Source organism: Mustelus asterias, chromosome 13 (genome assembly GCF_964213995.1).
Source record: "Mustelus asterias chromosome 13, sMusAst1.hap1.1, whole genome shotgun sequence".
In the NCBI taxonomy this organism is placed as follows: Eukaryota; Metazoa; Chordata; class Chondrichthyes; order Carcharhiniformes; family Triakidae; genus Mustelus; species Mustelus asterias.
In genome coordinates, this window is record NC_135813.1 from 23,665,708 (window position 1) to 23,682,242 (window position 16,535).

The 16,535-nt window shown below is 38.9% G+C and overlaps 1 protein-coding gene across 35 annotated transcripts in view; it reads left to right on the top strand.

Annotated features, from left to right (window-relative positions):
- The window catches only part of strbp (spermatid perinuclear RNA binding protein), a 187,711-nt gene that overhangs the window by 28,740 nt on the left and 142,436 nt on the right, over positions 1-16,535 (top strand). Inside the window, exon 1 of one of the 35 annotated variants that reach the window (XM_078226529.1) lies at positions 7,886-7,946. The exons of the other annotated variants lie outside the window; for them this stretch is intronic. The gene's annotated coding sequence lies outside the window, so the exon portion shown is untranslated. Of the gene's footprint in view, positions 1-7,885; positions 7,947-16,535 lie in introns of those variants that run through there. 35 annotated transcript variants of the gene reach the window in all.

Consider the following 16,535-nt stretch of genomic DNA (forward strand, 5'->3'; position numbering starts at 1 on the left):
AAATTCCACCATCTGCTGTGGCAGAATTTGAACCCAGGTTCCCAGAACATTAACTGAGTTTCTGGATTAATAGTCTAGCGATAAGACCACTAGGCCATTGCCTTCCAATAGTGGGGTAAATACGTGGAGTTGCAGGGATAGGGCGGGGATGGACCTAGGTGAGATGCTCTGACAGAGAGTTGGTGCAAACTCGATGGGCCGAGTAACCACCTTCTGCACTTTAGAGATCTTATGATTCCATTATATGGGGACAAATAAGGAGTTGGAAAGAGCGATATGTTAAGCACATGGACAGCAGACTGATAAGAGAGGATATGAGTAACTCACCTCCTGACTTCCCAAGGCCTGCCCACCATCTAGAAGGCATAAGTGTGTGGAATACTCATCACTTGCCTGGATGAATGCAGCTCCCAACAACACTCGAGCACGACATCATCTCGGACAAAACAGCCCATTTTCAGGAAAGTTTTAAGTAATCTCTATTTGTATTTTTGGGTGTTAGAAACAAGGTGAGTTTATTTATTAGTCACAAGTAGGCTTACATTAACACTGCAATGACGTTACTGTGAAAATAGATTTGAGTGTTTCATTGTGTGTTCTTATGTAAGAAAGGGTTAAAACTTTAATTAGATTCATGTTCAACAAAGGGGCTTGTATTTGTGGGGGTTTTGATTTTCTTTCAAACGGTGCATGCATTGTTATTAGAGAGCTTGTGATATGAAAATAAACCAAATCTTAAAGCTTAGCAAGCAGAGGCCACTTTGTTGGAAAGACCCTATGAATTTAGTTGAAGCTGGACCCAAGGCAGTTAGAACTAGGTAGCTGGAGAGGTAGTTCTCACAGGAACTGCCCAATGCAGAAGCAGAGAGGCAGAGCAATGGAATAAGGGCAAGAAAGCAAGTTCCAGAAGCTAAAGAACAGAGTTCTAGAAATCGGGGACTGAAAAGAGAAGTCTCAGGAAGACTGAAGTCAAAGGGACACAAAGAACTGGAATTTGAACAAGGTACTGTTCACTGAAGTTGAAGAGAGGTTCCCAGTTAAAAACAGATCTGAAAGGCAGACCTGGTGAAACTGGTTAGCAAGGAGCCAGATATCTAAAGGAATCCTAAGGTTGGTGAGCTTATTACAGCATATGAAGTAGCAATGTTATGCTGGAGTGGATGGGTACCTGAGAGATAAGTGGAAGATTGAATGCATTTGGCAGTTCAAGACAAAGGAATACTGAAAGAAATCCTGGAAGTGGACCCGTGGTGAAGCATTTAGAGAAAAAGCATTGCTTAGGAGAAGATTCTAAGACATGTATTTTCAAGAATGGAGTTTGGAAACAATCATGTAGAAATCGAAGATCTTGTCAGGCCACTTGGCTCACAATGTGAGAAACATCTGGGAGGATTTGATTGGAAATCCACAGAAGTTATTTTGAGTGGCATCTGACACTAGGCTTCACAGCGGGGTGTGTCTGAAAACAGTTGGACTGTTGGTTTACAGGCACTGTGTACTTGCTGAGAACAATATAGTACAGGATATATTCTGTAACTTGTCTTGGCCTTAAAAATCTGGATACATGGTGAAAAAGTATTGTATTATACTCAATCTTTTCATGTTTAACAAATGTTTTGTTTTGCGAAAAGCTAAATGGCAGCCCTGTGACTTTGTTCATCCATGTTTCTAAAAAAAAGTAAAAGTTACGGTATATTGAGTCAGGATTTCATTCTGGGAGCTTGCTGTCCAGTAATAACATCACCTGACGTCGTAATACCATCCACAAACATTCACTCCCTCCACCACTGATGCACAGTGGCACTGGATTCTAGAACTTGCACTGCAGGAACTCGCCAAGTCTCCTGAGACAGCACCTTCCAAACCCATGACCTCTACCATCTAGAAGGACAAGGGCAACAGACACATGGGAACACCACTGACCACACAGACCTGGAAATATATCACCGTTCTTTCACCGTTGCTGGGTCAAAGTCCTGGAACTCCCTCCCTATCAGCATAGTGGGTGTACCTACATCACAAGGGCTGCAGTGATTAAAGAAGGAAACTCACCACCACTTTCTCGAGGGTAATTAGGGATGGGCAATAAATGCAGGCTTCGCCATGGTACCCACACCCCATGAATGAATAAAACAATTGAAGAGATTAGGCGAAAAGTCAAAAAAACAATTAGGAAGGCAAAGAAGAACTATGAAATTAAATTATCAAAGCACAAAACAAAATAATAAATAATTTAATGGCACATTGATTTTTATATACAAAAAAGGAAAGCTGTAAAGGGAATCAGAAGTTTAACTGATGAGATAATGCCACACGTAACAAGAGAGATGGCAGAAATGTTTTGCTTAGGTGTTTATACCAGGGAAATAGAACAGGTAGACATGGCATTGCATGATGACATGAATTATAAGATAACTGCGTTTAAAATGAAAAGGGTGTATAAAATAAATGAATCAAGCTCAAAATAGGATAAACCTTTGGTCCAGATGGGTTGCATCTCCACATTTTAAAAGGGTCGAAAAGGAAAGAGACAACTGAGGCATTACCACACATTTACTCATTTGTACTAATTTATCTACTCCTACCAGGAGATCTGTTCTGTTAGTCTTGCGCCAATGTCAGTCATCCACTGTCTCAACTGCAACCACTCTACCCCTCTCTCTGCTGCCTTCCACTTTGCCCTCGAAGAGATTTCTGTAGCTTTTCAGCTCAGGTGGCCAAAGTACTGACATTTTATTTTCTGGATGTCACAGTTCTTTTCATACTTGCTAATTCAAGCACCTCTTCATTGCTCTTGTTGTCTGTATATGGTGTTTGTAGCATTTGTCTGAGCGTCCACATTTCAAAAGCCTCTTTTATTGTCCAGGTTTTTGCGGCACACAGGAAAGTAGTTAGAATGTGGCATCTTTTGAGTTTTTTCCTTGTTACAAGCTTGAGCTTTCTTGTTAACACATTTTTCATCTTCACAAAATTACTTCTGGCTATCTCTATCATTCTAACTGCTGCATCACATCTGCTTAACATCAGTGCTAGAAAAAATAGTGGAATCCTTACTAAAAGAGAGAATAAAACATTTGGAAATCAGAAAGATATTAATGAATAGTCAGTATAGATTTCAAAAGGAAAAATGTTGCTCGACCAACTTTGTCTGCTATTTTCTCAACAAGTTCAATAGAGTCAATAATGGTATGGAGTAGATGTAATTTGTCTGGATTTTCAAAAGGCCTTTGAAAAGGCACCCCATAATAGACTTGTAGGAGAATGCAGAATCTGGGAACAAATGGCAGAACATATTGCTAGTTGACTTCAAGACAGCAGAGTGTTGGAGCAAAGGATCAGTGCTGGGACCACTGCTGTTCACAATTTACATTAACGATTTGGACTTTGGAATCAAAAACACATTTGCTAAATTTTCTGTTGATACCAAAGTTTGTGGGGGAATTTCAATACTGAGGAGGGCTGCAACACATTGCTGGAGGATATTAATAAACTTACAGAATGGGCAAATAATTGACAAACGAATTCAACACAGATAAATGTGAGGTAATACATTTTGATATGAAGAATGGAGAAGTCACTTATTACACAGAAGGTGCAAGTTTGGAAGGAGTAGAAGAACAAAGGGATTTTGGAGTTTAAAAACATCAATTGCCAAAAGTTGAGCTTAAGTTCACAAGGCCATAAGAAGGCAAACCAATACCAGGCTTTATTTCTGTTGGGATAGAATTGAAAAGTAGGGAAGTAACACTAAACTTATATTGAACCTTGATTCATTGTCAATTTCCCTTTGTTATTGAAGATGGCCATTTCTTGCGAATGGTGATGAGAAATTTCCACCTTTTTGCAGAATTCCAAAGATGTGCGGGTTAGGTTGATGAATCCAAAGATGTGCGGGTTAGGTTGATTGGCCATGCTAAAATTGCCCCTTAGTGTCCTGAGATGCGTAGGTTAGAGGGATTAGTGGGTAAAATATGTAGGGATATGGGGGTAGGGCCTGGGTGGGATTGTGGTCGGTGCAGACTCGATGGGCCGAATGGCCTCTTTCTGTACTGTAGGGTTTCTCTGATTTCTCCAAACTTTATTTTTTCTGACCTCCACTTCTCTGTAGTTATTGATACGCTCAACTTCAATCTTGACCTTTTGGCCGATCCCTAAAGTCTAGATTGTCCAGGGTGCGATCTCTGAACTCGAGTTGGGAGCCCCATCGCAGCTCACACCTGAACCCCAACTGCTGCTACTCAGCCTTGTGCTAGCCCAGACCCAGCTGTCATCACTTCCCAACAGCATGTCATGCTTCATTGTTGACTGCTCGGTGGAGCCATGGAGTTCATCAGGCACTGGAGTGGAGGGGGCAGTGGAAACACAAGCTTTGGATGGTTGTGGTGAATCAATGCTGGTTTTCAGTCGTGTTGGCTTGGTCATGAAGGAGCCTGTGGGGACCAGGGTGACTTGGTGTTATTGTAAGGCTTTTGGGGAAAAGCTAGGCTGCTGAGTGAGTGAGGGTGGGGGGGTGTTTTCATTTGCTTAGAGGAGGAGGTTTGAGAATTGGGGTTGCTGAGTGAGTTTGGTGTGTATGTGTACATTGTGGGTAAACCAGCAACCTGTAACATGAGTGGAGCATTTAATGCTGCCATGAACGGTTTGACTGAATACCTGTTTCTCTGTTTCTGTGCTGTTTATCCTATGCAATTTACATACTTGGTGTAGGTATGGCTCCTACATCAATACACAACATTGCGTCACACCAGTGCTTAGGAATGGCCATCTCCAACAAGAGAAAACTAAATCTCCCCATGACATTCAGTGGCATTACCTCCACTAAATCTCCCATCGTCCATATCCTGGGAGCTAGCATTGACCAGAAACTTAACTGGACCAGCCACACAAATATTGTGGCTACAAGCACTGGTCAGTGGCTGGGAATTTAGTGGTATATAATTTGCTTTCCGACTCCCCAGACACTTCCACCAACCACAAGGTGCAAGTCAGGAACATGCCGAAATACTCCTCACTTTTTTGGATTAGTGAAGCTCCAACAACATTCGAAGTTTGATAGCATTCAGCTCAAAGCAACCTGCTTGATCGATACCCCGTCCATTACCTTCATTCATTCTTTAAACCACTAGCATTTAGTAGTAGCCATTGTGTATACCATTTGTAAAATGCACAGCAGAAACATCAGCACCTTCTAAACAGATGACCACTAACACAAGAGAAGAACAAGAGTAGCACTTGCATGTGAACATGCCCAGCTGCAAATGCTCCTACAAATCACCATTCTGATCATTCCATTCTGATTTGGAAGTGTATCGCCATTCCTTCAATGTCACTGGGTTGAATTCCTGGAACTCCCTTCTGAACAACCCTGTGGATGTATCTACACATCGAAGACCAGAATGGTTGAAGAAGGTGGCTTACCACCACCACCTCAAGGGCAATTATGGATAAGTAATAAATGCTGACTTTGCCAACTTTCCCAAATTCCAAGAACAAATGGAGAACACTAGCTGTATGATAGTTAATGAGCAGCTTTCCTTAATAGGGCTCATTCTCTAGACAAGCTTTTTTTTTGTTTCTATATTTTTGAAAACTTGCTTTCATTGTAAATTGAAGCATTGACGCTGGCTAGTACAATGGTAACATATTCTCACGCAAATTTGAACAATGACATGTAATGTGTTTCTACCCAACTGGACCAATTATTGTAGTTTATAGAAGTAACCCAGTGGTAAGATTAAACCATAGGCACAGTTCTCCCAAATCGGGACTAAGTGCCCAGGCCAGCGGGAAAATACGATTGTTTCCAGTTGGTGCTGGGAGTGTCTATTAGGTGGGATTCTCCCACCTGATGGATCCAAATTTATCCATCCCATGAATCAGACTGGCCAATCCAGCTTTTCAGAGATTGGGGTGCTGTTTCTAAAGGGCTCTGGATCTCTTCGGTCACAGACAGGTCCCCCTCTCCCAAAATCAGGGGAGCACCACAGCCTCTCAGCAAGGAGGGTCATCCTCCCGCCCCACCACACTAATGGGGCACTGTCCCCTGGCATCCAGGCACTGACCCTGGCCTGGCGCCTGGGACCTCAAAGGGGTTGGGGGTTCAAGGAGGTAGGTCCAGTGGCCATTTGCTCTTTACCATGGCTATTGGCTATTTATCTGGAAACACCTCAATTTTAAAGTTTTCAACTTTATTTTCAGGTCCTTTCTTTGTTTTCCCTTTCCCATCTCAGCCCTCTGAGATCTTGGCTGCTTCAATTTCGGTGGCCTTGTGCGACCCTGATTCCATTGCTCCACCATTGGTGCCTTCAGCCGTCTAGGCCCAAAGTTCTGGAATCCCCCCTCAAAGTTTGACTCGTTAGCTCTCTGAGCTCCTTTATCACGCTTCCTTAAACCTGTCCTAATCTCCTTTTGTGGCTTGGTATCAAATTTTGTTTGACCCTCTGAAGCACCTTGGATTATTTTAATACGTTAAAGGAACTATATAACTCAAAGTTGCTGCAGTTGAAATTACTAATTTTCGGTGGGTGGTTATTCCAGTGAATTTATGAAACAAGTTGTTGCAGCGGAGAGTTGTGTAAATGTGATAATTTAAGCATTTTTTTCTTGATTGAGATTTAACAAAGCCAACTCATTTTATAGAAAGCTGAATGTCTTTTTGTACATTTTAGTTGTGATTAGGTCCTAATGTATCAACGAGTGAGATATACTGATTTTTTTGTCTAAATGTATTTCTTTCTTCCCTTTAAATATTTTGAAATGTTTTGGTACAAATGTAAATTTAATTTTTTTAAGGAATTATTTTGTGATAGATTAATTTTATTAAAATTTTGAAAACACAAATTTATCATTTTCCAAATTACAGTATTGAATCTCCACACTAAGGTTTGATGTGGAAGGTGATGACACATATAAGGGAATTCATAGAATCCTACAGTGCAGAAGGAGGCCATTCAGCCCATCGAGTCTGCACTGACCACAATCCCACCCAGGTCCGATCCCCATAACCCCATGCATTTACCCTAGCTAATCCCCCTGACACTAAGGGGCAATTTAGCATGGCCAATCCACATAAGCCGCACATCTTTGGACTGTGGAAGGAAACCAGAGTACCCGGAGGAAACCCACGTAAACATGGGAGAATGTGTAAACTCCACACAGACAGTGACCCAAGTCGGGAATTGAACTCGGGTCCCTAGCACTGTGAGGCAGCAGTGCTAACCACTGTGCCGCCCTATTCTTCTGAGTTATTTTTGGCCTATTGCGAACTTTTGGGTCCGTGCAACAGAAAACAAATGTTTGTGCACAAATTAAAAATGTTTTTCCTTCCTTTCCGTTAATATGTGACCAGGCAACCAGATTTCCTATTTATAAAATTTCCACAGATCTTCAGGAACACATGAGGAGGCAGAGAAGGAATTTTGAAACCATTTAGTTTGTTTGTGGTCTTGGCACCAATTAACTTTCAGTTTTACATGTATTTTATGTATATTTCTATTTTCCTAATTCATTAGGCTTTAGTTGCAGTTTATTTAAATACTTTGTTTAAGAATATAAGTATTTCTTCAGGTTTGCATTCTATGTTTTTTTTTACAAAACTATTTTTTCCATTTATGTTTCTCACCAGTAGCTTGCTGGAATCATTTAGCAGACAAAAGTCCCTTAAGTAGCCTTGGAATGATTTATCTAAAATAGGAATTTGAAATTTCTATTTCCTGTGCCGTCATTGTATTGCACATGTGTAGAAAGCTAATGCTGTCTTGTCCAGCCAGTAGATAATGAGAGTTCAGACAGTCCCATTTTAGAGAGAAAAGAGGAATATAATATTTTAATTCCATAAAATTGCCTTTTACTTTGTGTGCTGTGTTGATTCTAGAATGAAATTGGATCTTTGGCAAAATTTTTTTGTTCTTCTGCATGATGAGATTTGAAGTGATGCATCTCTACAGGTCAGTAATATCCTTTGCTTCACATTGAGTAGGACCTGCAGGCACGCATCCCTTTTTATCTAAAATTGCTTTGTACATTGAAGAAAGATACATGTGTGCTAGGATGAAAAATGTATTTCTAAATTTGTCATTAAAGTGACAAAGAGGTTATCTTGGGTCAGTAATTCGGAGGTAGGACACAGAGTAATGATAAAAGGAATATTCTGATTGGCAGGGTGTGACGAGTGCTATTCCCCAGGAACATGTTGTGTTGCTTTTCACCACATATATTAATGGCTTAAATGAAAGAATAGAGAATTATATGTCCACATTTGACGCTAATGAGTTAGGTGGACAATAAGTTATGTGAATGGTTGCAAGGATTTACAAAGACTAAGGGAGATGGAGTTCAATGTGGAAAAGTCTGTTCAAGTCGAGAAAAAAATATTGGCGAAGAATAGAAATGGAGTCAATCTTTACACTTCTTCTATTTCTTTACAGTTATGTAATACAAACATACTAACCCCATACCCAACAATTGCGGTTTGTCTATGCGTATTTTTATAGCGACTTAAATTAATCTCCAGTTCATATCTACCAATTGCATACAATTTAACATAAGCAGTATGCAATTAATGGATTCTCTTCTTTCTGTGTAAATGAAAAATGGAATTAGTGTGTACAATCAAAATTTCTAACCAAACTAAATCAAAAACCTCCATATTCTTTACAAAGCACTGCATTGTGAGACACCTGCCCCCCAGGAATCGTAACAATTCCATTGTTTCACAAAAAGAAATGCATATAATAATCAGAAGATGACTTGTATGTACCATTAATTTTAGAAATTTAATTTTCTCTATACCATTTGTTTCAAGCCAGCAAAGACATTCTGTAACTCTTTTGCACTTTCTCATTTTGTAAAGTACATCATTCTGAATGAATGATCAGTGCATATACTATCTTCGGTATGCTCCTTGTACAAAATCTCACTTAAAATAATTGACAAATAGAATCGAGTGTTTGCTGTCACCACATGTGCCAGTGTTTCAGCAGTCAGATTAGTTGGAACAACCTTGTAATTTGGCTTTCTGAGCTAAAGGACAGAATTTCCTGTTTTTACCCAAAAGAGATATGATGACACTATCTGTACTAGAGAAACCCTTGAGAAGATTGACATGTGAAGCATTGCTGGAAACGACTAGTTTCATGTTCCTTGGGTCAGCTAAGGATGGTAACTCGACTGCACATTTCTCCAGATTTGATTTTTATTTTGTTTTATTTGTCCTTAAAACGTTCTCTACTTTATTGCTTGAACTAGTATTTGGTCTATTTCCAGTGCCCAGTCAGTTTAGCTAGCCAATCGAGCAACTCACTGACCTTGTCTTGGTCTTAAAATATAACACTGTGGTGACCTAGAACAGTTAACTGGAATTGAGGTAATACTCTTAAACAGGATTGTTGATTTAAAGTTATTCCAGACCTACTTGCATTTAAAAACTCTGGAAGCCAAACTCCCTATTTTTAAATTTTTCACTGATCTAATTAATAACATTTCTCAAAATCTACAATATCATCCCATAAGAAATCATTAACGTGCATGTGAAAATCACTGAAAGTTTTCCTTTATGATACCAATGAAACATTGCATGATCATCTTGTAATTTAATTTAACCCTGTTTTCAGCAAAACAGATTTCATCAAACAGTATCAGACTTTGTAAGCATCATCCAGGATATAGATGCATTTATTTAATATCCACTGCATCAGCTGCCTTTTTGGGCAGTTTAAAAAAATTTCTGCCTAAAAAGTATTGCCCTGCAGAAACACAGATTTTATGTTGATTGATCTATACTCCCATGAGTATGAGGCCTAAAGAGCTAAATACATTTCATGATGGCTTTTCAGTCATGGGGGAGACTATTCTAACATCTGTATCAGCCAATAGCTCCACAAAGCCCTGAACATCTAATCTCACTTCAGTCTTATACGTACCATCTGCAATGACCTTTTCAGTTTAATCCAGCGATGTAATGAAGCTGGTTGCCCCTTAACTAGTGCCTACGAACATATGAATTCAAAGCAGGAGTAGGACACTGGCCTGTCGAATCTGCTTCACTATTCAATAAGATCGTGGCTGATCTGATTGTAACTTCAAACTCACATTCCTGCCTTACCCAGATAAACTTTCATTCCCTTATTAATCAAGACTGTACTGAGCTCTGCCTTAAAAATATTCAAGGATTCTACTTCCACTACCTTTTTGTGGAAGAAAGTTCTAGTGAGTTGCGACCCTCAGAGAGAAAAAAAACCTTATCCCCATCTTAAATGAGCGACTCCTTACTTTTGAACACTGACCCTTAGTTCTAGATTCTCCGAAAAGAAGAAACATCTGCTCCACATGCACCCTGTCAATACTCCTCAGGATCTTAAAGGTTTCAGTCATATCACCTGAACTCTTTTACACTAGTGGATACAAACCTAATCTCAGCAACCTTTCCTCATAAGACAACCCATCCATTTGTAATTACTTTTGTAATAATTCACCTCACAATAAATGACAATATTCTTATTAGTTTTCTTAATTACTTGCCGTCCTGTATATTAGCCTTTTGTGATTTCATGCACTGGGACACCCAGATCCCTTTGTACCTTGGAGCTCTTGTTGAGGAAAAGTTTAAAAAACAGCCTACATTATGGCAAATCCACTCAATATTACTTTATTTTGCGCTTATAATGGCCATTGGGAGTGATCAGAAGGATCTACTCAAAGTTGTTCTGTTACAGCTGTCTTTTATACAGATCTAATCATATGAATATATTCAATTCTGTACAGATCTAATCACACCAGCCGTCTTATATAGATCTAATCATATGAGTATATTCAATTCTTTACAGATCTAATCACACCAGCCGCCTTATATAGATCTAATCATATGAATATATTCAATTCTGTACAGATCTAATAACATTCCTCAGTACAGTGGATTTTCTACCTTGTTTGCCCAATAGGTCTTTACCAGAATACAATGTTACACCCATAATTAAATCACTTGTGGTTTTAGCTTTCTTCCACGAGCATTCCTTTCTTTGTATGCCTTCGTTTTGTTTTTATTCAAGTCATGCTATCAAGCCATGCTAACCCATATTTTCTGAGTTAACCCTTTATTTATATTCCATTTTCTCACTCTGCAATCTCTCTCCATTTAGATAAGCTGTTTTATTCTTCCTGCCAAAATGGGCAATTTCACATTTGCCCACATTATACTCCATTTGTCAGATTTTTGCCCACTCACTTAACCTACCTATGTCCCCTTGTAGCCTCCTTATTTCTTCTTCACAATTTACTTTCCAACCTATCTTTGTGTCATCAGGAAATTTAGCAACCATTCCTTCATATTCTGAGTGATTTATATAAATTATAAAATGTTGATCCCCTTGGCACACAATTTATCACATCCTGCCAATTAGAAAAATACCTCTATATGCCAACTGTTAGCCAACTAGTCTTCAATCCATGCCAATATGTGATCCCTACATCATGAACTTTCACTTTCAACAATCTTTGATGTGGCATCTCATCAAATGCTGTCTGGAAATCTAAATACAGTACATCCAGTGGGTTCTCCCTTATCCACAGCACATGTTATCTCTTCAGAGAATTCCAATAAATTAATCAAACATGATTTCCATTTCACAAAATGAAGTTGACTGCCTGATTACCTTGAATTTTTCTAAGTTCTCTGCTATAATGTATTTGATAATGGCTTCTAAATTTTCCCTGCCATAGATGTTAGGCTAATTGATTTGTAGTTTACTGCTTTGTCTCCCTCCCTTTTTGAATAAAGGAATTACGTTTGCTATCTTCCAATCTAATGGAACCTTCTCTGAATCTCGGGAATTTTGGACAATTAAAACCAATGCATCAACTCTTTCGCTACTTCTTTCAAGACCTTGGGATGAAGTCCATCCAGATCTGGGGATTTTTCAGCCCATTGTTCCAACAATATGCTCAATACCACTTCCCTGGTGATTGTATTTTTTCTGAGTTTCTCCTTCCCTTCCATTTTCTGGTTTACAGCCAATTCTGAGATGTTACTTCGGGCGGCAAGGTGACACAGTGGTTAGCACTGCTGCCTCTCAGCACCAGCGACCTTGGGTGACTGTCTGTGTGAAGTTTGCACATATCCCGCCATATCTGTGTGCGTTTCTTCCAGGTCCTCTGGTTCCCCCCCACGCTCCAAAGATGTGTGGATTGGCCATGCTAAATTCTCCCTCAGTGTGCCCAAACAGGTGCTGGAGTGTGGCAACTAGGGGGTTTTCACAGTAACTTAATTGTAGTGTAAATGTAAGCATACTTGTGACACTAATAAATAAATTTTATAAACTCTCTTCTGTAGTTTAATATGGCCTTGAATGGTCTTGTACATTCCTCCAAGACCTCAGTCTTGAAAACTGCTCATCTTCTTGCATGCAGATCACTAAAATGTGGGGGGGTTGGAAATAACTAGTATCTTCAGGAGCAGGAAGACCATCATACTTTGCTGGTGCCTTTATCAATTTCTTCATGGATTTTGTCTGTAATTTTTTTTGTCCCCACTATGTATTATTGTAGAACATTACATCTGGTAGCCAATTCTAGGATCATAGAATCCTACAGTGCCGAAGGAGGCCATTCAGTCTATCGAGTCTACACTGACCAAAATCCCACCCAAGCCCTATCTGCATAACCCCATGCATTTACCCTAGCTAATCCCCTGATACTAAGGGGCAATTTGGTGGATTAAAATATTTATGTCTTTGTCTCGTACCTATGGCAATTAGACCTATGGCAACCGTCTTGTTAAATTTGAGTGCCTGTGCAAATCTTACAATAGGATATGGTGGCATCCTAATAATACCTTTACAGATTTTACACTTCTCACTAACCTATTGGCCTCATACTCTCCATTAATCACAGTTGCATCTTTTGGCAGGTTTTTTAACTTTTGACAGCTGGGTGAAAAAGTAATTTCAAGACACACTTTCTTTTTGTTAATTGTTGATGAAAAACATCAGATTTTGTTAAGGGCATCCAGTAATGTTCTGACCGGGTAAACTGCAGACCAATGACTTTCTGAAAATAATTGTCTTATCATGTTTCATGTCAGGTTTCATTTGTGCCTTTTTAAGGGAGCTTTACTCAACAGCAAAGGTATCTCGCCTACAAACTACTTGAGGTATTTGAATGATGGAAGGATGTGATAGCGCAGATATAGTTAAATTATTTGCTTTGATAAGGAAATCTAGAACAAGAGAGCATAACTTTAAGATTAGAACTGGACTATTTACGAATGAAATCAGGAAGCACTTTTTCCAGATGAAAGGCTTGTCAGAATATGAAACACTCATTCCAGAAAAGCCATGGAATGCTGAATCAATCAAAAATGTCAAAACTCAGTACTTTGTTGGGTAAAGATATCAATGGATATAGATCTAAAGTAGATAAATGAAGTTGGGGCACATATCAACCATGAGGTAATTAAACTTAGTGCCCCTGTTCTGAGAACATGTTGGTATTTTGTTGTAACCGTACCTTTTTTGAAACTTTCTTTTGTTTAATCTTTTATAGATCTATAATTAAAAATTAGATTATTGTATTACTACTCGCCTGTACAACTGCATACATAAAATTAAAATCTCCATGTTTTCATTGTGGTATTTAGATCACACTAATTTGGATTATATAAATTCTAATGGTCGAATGGTTTGAGAATGTAATGTTGCTTTGTAAATTTATTACATGAACAATAGACGACTGAGTTAGAATCATGTCAGCATTTTTATACTGTATATAAAGTTAATATTTGATTACATAGCCTATTAGCTGCTGTAAATGTAATTCTTTGACCCAGTGATTGGTAATTCACTTCATGGTTCACTATACTCGTCAGACTTTGCACTTGTGCAACGTTGATGTGTGGAAATTGAAAGATATAACGCTCCCTGGCTTGTGTTTAAATATTATACGTGAAAGCCTGCTAAGGTGACTTTTTCTGTCAGTTAGTGATTCATTTTCATGCCAAGGAAATTCAAAACTGCTCTTCACTCTAATTATACAACCATTAAGCATTACAGAAAAGAATGTAATTATGCCCCATCACAACTTAACATCCTCAGTTGTTAGTACCTGTTGTATAAAGCTGCAGTTTAAATTGTCTGATTTTCATACACTTGTTCATTGTACTAGATAACCACTACAGTATGTTTACAGGCAATAATGAATGACAACAAAGTATACAGCAAAAACTATGCTTTTTTTTTGTAGTCCAAATGCCACTTACCTTTTGTGCCTCGAAAGCTGATGGTTTCAGCTATGGTGAATGAAACGGGAAATAGGAGTACTGTAATTTAATTTATGTTGTTGTTAAAATGATATCTTAACCCTACTATCTTGGAGGATTATATTCACTTGCTTCCACTCTTACCTATCTAATCGTGGCGCATCTCCAGCAATGGCTTCTCTTCCAGACCCTTTGCATTGCCTTCATGTCACACAAGGTACTAACTATCTTTGGTCCCTCTTTGCTTATCTGTATATTGCACTTTGCTGATATCATAGATTTGTTACAGCACAGAAGGCCAGTCAGTCCATCATGTCCATATTGGCAAATCATCTACTACATGTGGTCAGCTTTCATAAGTATGTTGACATTAACCCATGCGTTGACCCTTCCATTATCTGTACAGTTGGACTGCTTGTCCAATATTGAATCTTTGATTAACTGTAATTTCTTCAAGTGAAGCCATTGACTTTGACCCCTTAATGCCATAAACTCTGTATAATCACCAGCATTCCATACCTTTCCCCAGCCAATGTTTTGGGCTGAACCAGACTCTTCATGTTCTCAGTGTCCATTTTGACCTGATTTACAGGTAAGTTGTTACGTGGGTATTAAATGCCATTTTTATTCCATGTGCCAAGAAGAGCAATTTATACAAGTGGAATAAATATATTTAATAACTTTGTATGCCATATCAATTGCATATTAGAATATGCCTCTAGTTAAAAATAAAGCAATTTGGGTGTGGCATTGAGATGGTTTCTATCCAGAATGCTTCAGGTCATCATAAAGTCAATTATATCATTGTTTTGCTGTTTGGCAAAGAGGGTACTGTATTTGCACCCTGATTTGTAGTCACATTACTAGAATGTCTGCTCCATTTAGTAGGTTTGCTTGGTTCAAGTTTGTTGAATATTTTTGCAAGGTAACTGCAGCATCAGCATGCTGTGATTTGTACAGATGAGCTGTAATTCTTGAGTACTGTCTTAATGAGGAGGATGGAGAGATTCCAGTTGACACTGATGGTTAAAGTCAGCAGATTTTTGATTTTGTTTTAAGTTGCTGTGGTACATGGAATGAATTCTGTATTTCATGTATAGGACATAATATGTTGTCAGTACACATTGACATAACTGAAGTGGGTAAACTGCTATGCATAATTTGCTTGCTCTGCAGTAAAAATGGCAATCTCAGCAAAGTAGAATTAATCTCACCTAACTTGCTTGATTTCTTGATTCTTTCTTTAATCAAGCAGTTATTATATGCTTTAAGCTCTCAGAATTACAGAATCTGTGCAGCGCGGAAGAAGACCATTCTTTACTGGTTCTCTGAAAGAGCATTCTACCTAATCCTATCCTATAACCTTGCACATTCTTTCATTACAGATAGCAATCAAATTCCCTTTTAAATACCTTGATCAAACCTGCCTCCACCAACCTCTCAGGAAGTTTGTTGCAGACTTCAACCACTTTCTGGATGAAAAAATGTCTTCCTTGCATCACTACTACTTCTTTTGCCTCTTATTTTGAATCTGTGCCCTTTAGTTCTTTGATGTATTCTTGCGTGGGAACGGTTTCTCACCATCTATCTTGTCCATAGCCTTCAGGATCTTGAATACCTCTATCAAGTCTCTGCTCAGCCTTCTTTTCTCCAAGGAAAACAGACCCAACTAACCTCTTCAGTCTCTCCTCACAGCTATGGTTGTTTATCCCTGGAATAATTCTTGTGAATCCCCTTAACCTCTCTCCAAAGCCTTCACCCCTACCTCAAGTTTGGCACCGAGAACTGGACACAGTACTCCAGAGGAGGCCTTTGTCTCCTCTGTCAGCAGACACCGATAATTAAACAAAATTACCTTCTAACCAAGGTTCCACCCTGCCTGAATCACTGTGTACGGCAACATGATACACATGGCATATTCCCAGATATAAATGAAGATTAACTGCCTTTAATTCCAAAGTTTTCCTTGATTCTAGGAAGCCTATGAATGACTTGTATTTCTAACAAAGACAGGACAATGCTTCCTAGACTTGCTGGCGAAGATAGGAGCAAGCTCCATGCTCTTTATGATCTTAACCCACTGACCCCTTAAATCAACGTGGCCCAAGCTTTTGATTATCAATTACCTTTGGTTTGCTTACTATTTAAGTTGTATTGAGAAGTTTCAACTTTCAGACCGGAAGTTATGTTCCTAAACCAGAAGTTATAATTTAAAAGACATGAATCATGAACTTGAGGTTCGCACCACTTGTTTTTCATGGAGGATTTGGGAAGGGCCGTGGTGATT